Source organism: Rhipicephalus sanguineus, chromosome 7 (genome assembly GCF_013339695.2).
Source record: "Rhipicephalus sanguineus isolate Rsan-2018 chromosome 7, BIME_Rsan_1.4, whole genome shotgun sequence".
In the NCBI taxonomy this organism is placed as follows: domain Eukaryota; kingdom Metazoa; phylum Arthropoda; class Arachnida; order Ixodida; family Ixodidae; genus Rhipicephalus; species Rhipicephalus sanguineus.
In genome coordinates this window covers 155,122,198-155,132,489 of record NC_051182.1, presented here as the reverse complement: position 1 = coordinate 155,132,489, position 10,292 = coordinate 155,122,198, and the positions used below count along the sequence as shown (strand labels likewise).

The 10,292-nt window shown below is 43.3% G+C and overlaps 1 long non-coding RNA gene across 1 annotated transcript; it reads right to left on the bottom strand.

Moving 5' to 3' along the window:
• Positions 1–8,345: 8,345 nt before the first annotated feature.
• Positions 8,346–9,971, bottom strand: LOC119400970 (uncharacterized). The gene is made up of 2 exons (XR_005185328.2): positions 9,787–9,971; positions 8,346–8,460 (listed from the first exon to the last, which is right to left on the bottom strand). It is a non-coding gene; the product is annotated as an uncharacterized LOC119400970 (long non-coding RNA).
• Between the last annotated feature and the right edge of the window lie 321 nt (positions 9,972–10,292).

Here is a 10,292-nt window from a genome sequence, read left to right as displayed (position 1 = left end):
CGGCGATGATCGCCATCCGGAGGGGTGCACGTGGAGAGGGAACCGGTTTGAGAGCTGCAATGCTCATCGATGCACGCCGCCGAGTTGTCTTCGCTGGGCTTACCAGCAGCACGGCTCAGATCACATAAATTGCAGCAAAACGAGCGCGATCCAGACTTCAGGAGTTGCAGCTCTAATAATAATAATAATAATAATAATAATAATAATAATAATAATAATAATAATAATAAAATAATAATAATAATAATAATAATAATAATAATAATGATAATAATAATAATAATAATATAATAATATAATAATAATACAGTTGAGGTTTAACGTCACAAAACCACGGTATGATTATAATGGTCGACGCGATGGAGGGCTGTGGAAATTTCTATCATCTGGGGATCTTTAACGTGCACCATAATCGAAGTACACGGGCCTCAAGCATTTTCGCCTTCATGGAAAATGTGGTAGCCGCAGCCGGGATTCGATCCCGCGACCTCACGACACAAAACTTTGGGTACACACTCATAGCCTTCACGCGACATGATTTTCGTAAAGGCCTGCCAGAAATGAAAAATCTCATGCTTCTGAGTAAATAGCGATTGTACCAGCCAGTCGCTTTCAAAGGGGACAAAATTTTTGACATCAAGCACCATCCTTTTCGGCAGAAAAGACTTCACGGCCATGAAATTCTCATTCCTATTGCTGCCTACCTTGCGATGCGGTCCTTGAAAAATCTACAATAGAGTATTTTAGTTGTGACGCTATACCCTATACAATTTGCGCTACAGTATTACCAAATTCCGTAATAAATGCAGCACAATCCGGAAACGTTTTACGTGCGCGAGTTGCTCGATGCGTACGGTAACATGAGGAAATGATTTCAGTTGCTGTTACAGATATTGCACATTAAACATCGACGCTCCGAGCGCAGTGGTACGGTATTTTAGTACTCACCGTGCGGTAATCAGGGACAGCGCGATTTCTTCTACCCTATCGCGGCGTTAGCGTGACTCTGCGACATGTTTCCCTCCCCACCCTTCCTGCCCGCCACCCATATCAGCCAAAGAGATCAAAACCGGCAGCTCCCTGTGCACCTACTTCCCCATATTCTTCCTTTATACCTTACTACATGGCATTTCTAGCCTTTACGGTTCTCCTTTCTACAGTACTCTTCATTATTTTTTTCTTTTTTCCAGCTCACAGTAAATATCCAGTCTAAGAAATGGTTAGCTTCCCTGCCTTCAGCATCTTTCCTTCTTCTTTCTTCCCTCCATAATTTCTCATGTCAGCCTCTATATCCTTGTATGCACCCTAATACCGTTCTCTCTTTCCTCTCCGCTCTTTGCTTCCAACATTGCTCTTCCCCTCCTCCGCTTTTGACGTCGTAGGAGCGTGAACAAGACGCGCATATAGGAAGGGAGTTGATGCCCTGAGGAAGATAAGCGCACTTGTCAAAACGTTGGCACCCGTGACATTCCATGTTCAACTATTTCTCACCTTTATGCATAAATATTACTTCATTTTCAAAGGTAAAATATTTCTGAACGTTATCAGCAGCAGTTCTTGCTTTACGCTCTTCAATTGGTTGGCTTACAGGTTTAACGGTCCAAAACCGCTCTGGCTATGAGACAGGTCATAATGGAGAACTCCGGATGATTTATTTAATGTACACTGATATTTCACAGTACGCGGGCCCCCAAGATTTCCGCGCTATTAAAATGCGACCGCCGCGGCCGCCGTCAAACACGCGTGGTCAGAGTGAGCCGCCAAGCAACGCAAGCACTGTACCACAGTTTGATATTTTATGCACCTTAGCATATCTATGCACAACTTTCCAGATATTTTCCTTGCCTTCAATAACCGTTGGGCTCATATGGTTATGCCCAACGAAAACGCTTATCTCAATAGCTTCCACGTTTTGTTAATTTCATTGCGCCGATATAGGTTCCGATTGGTTTAATAGTTTTAGATTGTATGAATTTTTTTTTCGCGTTTCTTCTCCGAAAGCATGTATTTTTCTAATATTCACACTAAGGGACATGATGACGTAAAAGGTATGTATAATACTATCCGTCATCACCAAGAGAGGCATTAGCTAATGATCCCAGGGATCAGGCTTGTGAACGTAAACGAATACCTAAGTATAGCAAGACAACTTGGTTTATCGCCACGGGTTCAACAGCACGTATTCACGTGACGTAAGCAGAAGTATGACGTATGATGTCATTGGTAGAGCAGCAGGTCGCTGTCGACACTGGCTCAGGGAAAAATGCGAGAACGGCGAAGAGGAACGGCATAGTGGCCCCTCTCTCACACGGAACAACCACTGTCACTGGCAAAATAGCAATATTTATGCAGGAACAGGTAAAACATTGCCTTCCATTAAAACTCAACGGCGGTGGTACGACATTTAACGTGACGTGTCTGCTCAGGTCACGCGAACCTAAGTTGTTTAGGGGCAAAAAGACTCTCCCTGTTGGTACCTAACATCATTGGTGGCAGTAGGTACCTAACAATTTGCATGCAGTGACACAAAAGCAAACAGAACACAAGCGCTAGCTTTCAGCTAGTGAATATATGAAGCAACACAGACCATGCCATAGCATAGAAGTGCATGATTGACAGTGAACGCGTATGTCACATAGGCACGACTACTAACTGGCGAAAATTGGCCCGAAGACGCGCAAACTGTTTTTTTTTTTTTTGCGCTACCCTCGATATTGCGCCACCGCAACGAGTTCCCGAACAATTTATGACTACGGCCTCAGTAATCTCCCTAACTATATATTTCTTATGTAGAACTATCAAGTGAGCCTCTTACAAGTTTGGTTGACATTCGCACGTGTTGCATTGAGTGGCAAGAAGGCAATCTTTAAAACAAGTGTCAAGAAAGGGCCGCAATTATTGAAGTCTTTCAATGCACATGAATCATGGGGTAATGATGCTTCACAAGTGCCGCGTAGTATATCATGAAACTTCGGTTCAACGTAAGATATCACAATTTCATGACGTCATCACGTGACGCCATATCACTGAAATTTCTGCGGTGAGTATGACGTCATCCTTAACTCACTCTTATTCTACGTGATGACCCGATGACACCTAATTGTCGCATGGTCAAAACTGTGCCGATCCCGGAGGCAGCGCAAAAACTTTAGCGGCCTTTTAAGAAACTGCAGTCGTTACTCCCGTTTAAAGTTAAACGTGTAAGGATGTCAAGCTGACGGTGTCCCGTTTGAACGCTATCTGCCTACAGATAACTGCACCGAACAACGGCGGTCTCATCAATGTATTGTCACATAGAAGAGCAAAAAAAATTATTTCATGCGAGGTCTAAGAAGTTTAAGAGGTGCAGATTGCGCAGATTCCCTAGGTAAGTAAGTGTGGTCTGCTTCTAAAAATACGTGAAGGCGCCGAAATGGCACAGAGGGTCGTTTTTGCTATCATCGTTCTGAAAATGAATGCGAGTGCGAATAAAAAAAGACAACAAATCTAGAAGCTCGGAACCTTCGCCATGGTTCATGGCGAAGGTTCATGCATAAAATAGTCTTCATATAATAGCCAAAGGCAAACGCGTTTAAATGCACATCACACAAGAAGAAAACGAACATAAAACTGCATTGCCGAAACGCAATCTCGTTTTTTATACCCCTAATGGAGCGCTGTAGATGAGGTTTGATTAGATTTTCCCTTTAGAATCATTCAAGTTTCAAGGCAACAGTACATTTGTTATAAAGTTAAGCGAGTGTAACGTATAAAAATAAAGATAATAATGAGCGTGTATAGAAATTTCCATAATATTAATTCAGCCGCATATAAATATTTCATTTCACCAGACGTATGCTAGGACAGTAGTGTGACGTCTGCGTTCCTTACGGGTAATTAATTTGCAAACATCAGAAACGCTCGATAAATTTATTCTCGTAGACTGACGCATTTAATTTCAACAGCCACCTACGCAAGATTCGTGCACGCAGAAGAGTTCACATGCAAAACTGAGCTATGCAGCATTTGTTCGGTGTTGTTAATATGTTCAAGCAACGCGTGGCATTTACGCTGAAATGTATCTCTTCAAATGTATAAATCCTTTGTAAAAGAGTTCCTCCGTCAAGGGAGTCGCGCTGCATACATTTCGGAATTTCAAAAGATAGTGAATCTGCAGAAAAATCAGCTAGGATCTGGAATAAGTAACCACAGCTGAACTAACCTACGTAGTGTCGTTTGACGTCATGGGACAATGCTTATAGTATTTCTTTATATAGAGCTTAATTGAATAATCAATTGAGATCAATTATGCGAAATGTTATCATGGCCTTTTGGCAAAGATTATTTAGTTGTGTCGTAGATAAGGTTCAGACACGATCGATCCTCTTTTTTTTTTCGCAAGATGCGTGCTGCATGGTTTTCGTTAATCGTTCAAAAAAGCCAGCGAATTAAAGCCACGTGACAACGCTCACACGCTATCGTGTTTTAGAGTTATCATCCCTGCTTCCTGCAAAAGAATCGCGTAAATTCTGTCATTATTCATGTGATCTGTTTAAGTACATCTGCAGATTCACTATATATTCCGGGTGTTGAAAGTTAAGCTTTATGGTTTTGTTAAAATTCAATGCTGGGAAGAACGTGAAAGTCACCTTTGCGGATAAGTTGTGTATCCAGGGGTACACAAAGTGAGACAATTATTATCGCTGTCAGCCGCCCAATTAACGAAGTATGAATAATGAACTTTTTTAATAACTGCAGCAAGCGGGCATGTTTTTATTGAAAAGTCGGAGCCAGTCGCGTTTCTAAACAGTTCAACTTGGAAGAATTCTTCTAGAATGTCTGTGCCCCCAGATATTCCGATGCAAAGTTTAATTGCGGTTGGCATGATTACGCATGCAAGACGGTGAAGAGCGGCGCAATGTTCCTCCCTGATGGGACGAGCATTCATTGCTTGCTGTCGCCAACCGGTAGCAAAAACGTAACCGTTATCATATTTGCCTATGCCTTCGACCCGTTGTCAGATTAAACGCCGCATGCAACTGCCGCGGCACATCGCGGAGGAGCTTTGCGCCAGTGCGCAGTGTCTTGTATGCGTAATCACGCAAACCGCAATTAAACTTTGCAGCGGGATATCTCGGGGCACGGACTTGCTAGAAGAATTCTTCCAAGGGGAGCTTTGTAGAAAACGCGACTGGCTCCAACTTTTCAATACTAACATGCCCGCTTGCTGCACACATTAAAAAAGTTCATTATTCGATCTTAGTTAAAAGGGTGGCTGACAGCGATAATGATAGCCTCACATGGTGTCTCCCTGGATACACAACTTACATGCAAAGGTGATTTTCATGTACCTTCCAGTTCTGAACTTTAAGAAGACCATAAAGCTTAAGTTTGAACACCCTGTATAATGTTGACCTGCCGCGGTGGTCTGGCGGTGATGGTGCTCGACTGCTGACCCGAAAGTCGTGGGATAGAATCCCTGTCGCGGCGGTCACATTTCGATGGAGGCAAAATGCTAGATGCCCGTGCGCTTAAATTTAGGTGCACGTTAAAGAACGACCGGTAGCAGGAGTCTCCGGAGCCTTCCACTACGGCGTCTCTCACAATTGAATCGTTGTTTAGGGATGTAAAATCCCAACAAGTGTCTTATTAATACATCTAATACTGCATCCCGCTAGCGCTAGCGAGACTTCTTGCAGTAGATGCGTTAGCCCCAAGAAAAAGTCCAATGATGTTACCATTCATAATATAACTTTCTTTTTTTAGACTAAGTAATAAATGAAGATTCCCTGTGACTTAGAAAAAAAACGCGCCGCGTTATTCGTACGGTTCTCAATGGGTTGTTCTGGCCATTTTGGGGGGCCGCAGCTAGTCACGCTGCTCGTCAGCTTTTTCTCCTTGCCTCCTTCATCTTATGGTTGATGAAAAATAAAGGACATATTATTATTATTATTATTATTATTATTATTATTATTATTATTATTATTATTATTATTATTATTATTATTACCTTTGCATATCTGTTTTGGTATTGTGGCCTCCGCGATTAGTTCCTGTAGCACGCAGCCGAAGCCAATCGCAGAAGCCACGTTTACAACGACGAAATCTAAGCTCGAGACGCGCGGACTTACACATTTGCTGAGCGACCTTCTTGCACAGCTTCCACACCTTTGCAGCTGATGCATGAAACGGAGTATAGGTGCTGTTTTCGGCCTGGACGCTATGGTGGCTTTGTTCGGTGGATCCAAGTGCGGCATGCTACCGCCAGGATTTCGCTTTGGCCAAGGGCTCACAGCTATCCCCGAGATAACAAAGCATGTCGTTTCGCTGGACTGCGTTACAGCTGTGTCGCAAGTATACTTCCCGCTGTTGCAAGGCCCTACTAAACTTATTGGGTGAATGGTTTTGCAAGGTGCTACGTCCTCAAGTATATAGGCCGTACAAGCAGGACACGTTCCCCAGCACATCACGGCTCGGCACCGCAGGACACTTCATAAACTCAAGCAAATCGTTTCCCAGGTGAGCTATTTGAACGCCCAAGTCTGTTTTAGAATTTTTAATTCGAACCCCTGCGTTCTTGTGCGATCGTCATTCGCTACGGTTCGTTGCGAAAGGTGGTTTGACTAGGGTGGCTCTTTTTTCCTGTGCGTCTTGGTTTTGTTAACCTTACGGTCGCTATTAACACGCTTCCTGTTTCGTCAGATGGTAGAGAACTTAAATACTGTCTCTGAACAAACGTGCTTCTAATACTGCTTCAATTGACTGGGTACGCTTCTGCGTCCTTCAAATCGCCCAGAGACTGTAACGGGGACAGGCAATTATGGTAGCTTAGAGTCGCATGTAGCGGTCTGGTATTGAGGCCGTTCAGCGTCTTGATGATCGGTTAACTTGTATTCCGCAACAGCAGCTGTCTTGATAAGTGCGCTCGTTACCCTTAGGGTCGGCAGTTGGGCGTGAATTAAAAGCTAGCGTAACACACGAACAAGCCTCACATAGGGCTACGGCCAACGACGCAAAAAAAACTGTCTGCGCAGGGGAACAGTCAGATTGCAGATCAGAAACGTGGATGCAGAAAGTGCAAACGATTATCTATGTGCGCTTGAATGACTAGGCTACGTGGCTTCAGTATCATATTATCAAAAGGGTGCACAGCACTTGTCTTGAAGTGAAGAAAAATTGCCCAATATTTCGATTAAGTGATTTTAAAGGAAAATGGAGCATCCCAACGTCAGGCAGTGACTTTAAAGATACACAGTTTTCAGTTAGTGGGCAATTTCAGCGGACTTCGGACAGGCCGGTAGTTCTGCCCACGAAACAGGTAAACGTTTATTCAAGTTACAACAAGATGTTAGTTATGGTGTGAGCTGTTAATTGTATGATTAAAAGGGCGATGCTGTTGTGCAATCACTAAGAAAGTTACGAGCTGAATTGTCGAGTTCCTAATCTAGACACTGCAACAAGACTAACTCGCTACTCAACAACCTTCACCGTTTCACCATATTTAATATTTTACTTAGTATTTGCCGAAGTGATTAGACGAGAGGCTGATGTGCCAAACAAAACCTGCGTGTCTGTGTTGTAACAGTGGGCGCTTTCTGTTGCTTCTTGGAACCTATTCGGTCGCTACTTCTGTTTAAGACGTGCTCAATTATAGCTCTTCGTGGCAACCGGCACGTTCATCTAATGGTTATGGTGCTTGACTGCTGACCCGAAGGTCGTGGGATCGAATATCGGTCGCAGCGGCCGCATTTCGATGCAGGCAAAGGGCTAGTCCCATGTGCATACACTTACGTCCCATTTAGGTCCCTCCATAACAGCGTCTCTCCTAATCATATTGTGGTTTAGGGACGCAAAGCCCAAATAATATTTATTATTATAGCACTTCGTCGGAACTTGCGGGTACCCGCCTCATTACGTGAAACGGCACGTCGCCTAGGAGAAACTCATCCGGCGCGCACCATTCCAAGCGTTGTTGCATCAACATTACCCCCGAGACAAAGCAATTTTTGGCAGTTTGTAAGAGGAAATTGTAGACGCCGTGCCCCGTGTAACCTAGTATTGTTTGGTTTACTTGTGCACGGAAGCGTAAACTAGAAACGGGCGATTTTTCCCGAGTATGTTCATAAGGCGCTGCGAAGCCCCATTCATGTACGTAGTACGAAAACGCATCAGATTTCTGCTACGTTCTCCGAAACGGCGTGCAATTGCACTACGGAAGATTTCGTCCGTAATGACACAAAACCAAGCAACGATAATAGACATCACACATGTACACGTGAATAGTTAAAACACTGCGACCTTCAAGCCAGCGTATACTAGATGTTTACTTGTGTTTACATATTGCAGGAAGAACACTGGACAATGGGTGAAACGACAAATTTTTATTGCTAATTCTTCGCACCGTCGTGGCAACCATGTCACAGTTTCAGCAAGAAGCTTACTTAGAGAAACCCACCGCATCCAAAACTTCCATGACGATATCTGCAAAAGACATCATTTTGCTAACTGTGATCATGTTTCATATACCGATGCTCTATAAACGAATACAAGCTTATTCTAAAATGCTAGGTGTTTTGATTTAAGGTATGTTGTTGCGCTGGTTGGTTCATACTTTCAGCAAAATATTTAACCGCGCAAGAAGAGAGGACGCAAAAAGGAACACGGACGCATACACGAAGCGCATTAGCGCTTCGTGTGTGCGTCTGTGTTTTTCTTTCCTAGATCCGAGTATGCAAACTTCGAACCACGCGTCCCATGCTCTAAAACTTCAGAGGCGTGATTCACTTAGCATTTCTTTTACAGCCGCAATTATTGTGATTAGTCCGGCGCACTAATTAATTAATGACTTCTCCACCATCGGGACTGAGTGAAGTTCTTTTTTATGAGCAACGCTCTCCTTGAGCGTTTTTTTTTGCGTGTGAATCGGGAGAATACATTTTTGTTCGCTCTCCGTGCTGCATTTGAAGAATAATAAGTAGTGTGGACCACAGTTGTCGCTTGACGTCTGGTCTAGAGAAGAAGCTACGAAATTAAATTAATGCATGTACCAGAGTGCTGCGCCACTTGGAATCTCCACGTTTCACGTATTCCCGGCGTTCGACAACACAGTACGAAACACAGAAGAGAAACAAGAGCGCTCTACACCGCCTTTCGTGTTTTATATATATAAAATATTTTCTGGAATTTTGGAAATTAATGAAACGCGGCCTCGTATGTCGCACCTTTCTATAACGAGTGAACACACACGACAAGGATACAATAAAATCTGGCCAGACATGCTTATGTAAATACACCCATCTTGATCCGTAGCCCCTTGAATAAATAAAATTTCAGGTCGACGAAAATTCAGATATATTCTAGCCATCTGGAAAGCCCCGGTCTAAGATTCAGCGACGAAAATTCTTATTTTCTTCGAATGAAGCGATGCCATGTTTTTCGAGTGATGATGCTTTTGGGAAGAGCGAACTCAAACAACTATTACAAGGCTATGTTAAGCGATCCTAATTACAAATCAAAATTACAACTATATGAGAGCTTTCTTCGCAAACCAGCAGACCAGAATAGCGTTTTAAACAATTTGTGCACCAATAAATTCTCGTGAGAGAAATATGTTCATGTCAAGGGTGACACTGATTAGAGGCGGCAGCGCCGTGTCCCGCATAAACATCTGTTGTACATAAACTTGTTTGCAGGCACTTCGGTAAAGGACTTGCGCATATAAACGCTGCCTTGCATTTTCGATCGCCTACGACCTACAAGCTCAGTATTTTCAAGGTAATTTTCAGAAGCACAAAAATCGCGTCATACCAGATATACCAGATATTGCGTCTCCAACAGAAGGCTTTCGAGGTGACACAACGGTCGATGGACCCTTATGTACGGGAAGTTTAGGAAGTTTAGGAAGCGAGAGACCAAAACGTATAGGTTCTGCATCTTCACAGATTATCCCATCTGGCATCATAGACAGAGAAATGCAAGCGCGGCCACAGCGGCAGCAATACGAAGGCTTGAAACCTTCGCCATGTTTTATGCACTCGAAAAGCTGCGTCTTCCGCCTAACAGCTAGACCGTCTTATATACACATCTAAACTGATTGCAGAAGAATGCAATGACAGACACAACGCCAGACTTTGTCATCCTGTTATCAATCTCGCTTCTTACGTCAATATGTTAGCGCTGAAAAAAAAACGAGCATGACATCCATTATTCTTGATTACATCAACGTATGAAAACAAAAAGATTCGGTGCTACATTGTTAAGCGGCAGCATCGCAAGTGTAAACGTGTTAATCAGCGAAATTATGAAAATGCACA